General features: G+C 45.6%; 1 non-coding gene across 1 annotated transcript; it reads right to left on the bottom strand.

The window, feature by feature from the left end:
- Positions 1-260: 260 nt before the first annotated feature.
- trnan-guu (transfer RNA asparagine (anticodon GUU)) lies at positions 261-334 on the bottom strand. Its single transcript has one exon. It is a non-coding gene; the product is annotated as a tRNA-Asn (tRNA).
- Positions 335-1,271: the final 937 nt, after the last annotated feature.

The raw sequence follows: 1,271 nt of genomic DNA, 5'->3' as shown, positions 1-1,271 counted from the left end.
CCCACAAGCTGAACAACCTTCCGCTCCTCTCCACTTCCCGAAACATTTCTTTGTTTAAAATCTTCGGATTATTTCCAGCTGCTGCGTATTTGACTCCAAGCAGGATCCAGTTCAGCACGATTTTGAAGTCAAGCGGTAGGAGACCAAATGACCACGGAGAACAGAACAGTACAGAAACAAATGCTCCGCATCCATCTAATCCGGGCAGAATTCCTAACCCTACATCACCACTAAAACTGTTGATCAGAAAATCTCAACAGCGTCCCTGGGTGGGCTCGAACCACCAACCTTTCGGTTAACAGCCGAACGCGCTCACCGATTGCGCCACAGAGACAATATGTTCGGATGCAGAAAGAGAATCCGACTCAGAATTTATGGTCTTGAACTTAGAATGAGATTTGCTGTTTTGGGAGAAATGCTGTTTCCTCGGATTCTACACGTGTAGTCAGAAGGTATTAATTTGAACTTGATCTTGAAGACTTGAAGCTTATTGTTTATTTTAGGAAGAAAAGACCGAGGGACAACTCGCCTGCCTGCATTGACGGGTCGATGGTGGGGGGGGGGGGGGGGGGGGGTCAGAATCTCCAAGTACCCAAAAGTACATATTTCAGAACATTTTGCACCAGAAACTCTCGAGCAACAACTATGAAACAATGGTCATCCTTTACCCTTTACTTTCCAAGGGGTCTACAGGGATTTGGCATGAGGACGGATACTCTATCACACTTCCACGTGTGTACTTAGGAAACTACCCTGACTGGTTACATCATAGATTGATTTGGTACTTCGAGTGCTGAGGAAAGCAGGAGGCTGCAGAGGGCAGCAAATATAGTCAAGACCATGGCAGTCTCCGATCTCCTATCATTTGCAGCCACAATGTCATATGAGAATTATCTTTAGCATTTCAACACCATTACAGGGGAGTGAGGTTCCTTTCATCATTTCTGTAAGAGAATGTAATGCTGAGAGAATCAAGTCTGGCAGAAACAGTGATGCTTTCAGTTTCACATCCAACAGAAGCAGCAATGTTCTCAATTTCACATGATCTCAACTCATCTGTCGGAGGCAGTGATGCTGACAACTTCGGTACATAAACTGTAAATGTTTTCAAGTTCGAGAGAGGGGTCGACGACGAAGTGTCGAGCGTTCATCTCACTTTCTTACTGTTTCCTTACTTGCCTCTCCGTCGATGAAGGTATCTGCACGGGGTATGATTCATACAACAGATTGTCTTCTCAACGTTGTTCCATGCTGGGACATCCGAGGCGGCA

This window comes from Narcine bancroftii, chromosome 5, assembly GCF_036971445.1.
Source record: "Narcine bancroftii isolate sNarBan1 chromosome 5, sNarBan1.hap1, whole genome shotgun sequence".
In the NCBI taxonomy this organism is placed as follows: Eukaryota; Metazoa; Chordata; class Chondrichthyes; order Torpediniformes; family Narcinidae; genus Narcine; species Narcine bancroftii.
Note: the sequence above shows the minus strand (reverse complement) of the source record. Positions and strands in the feature narration are given on the sequence as shown.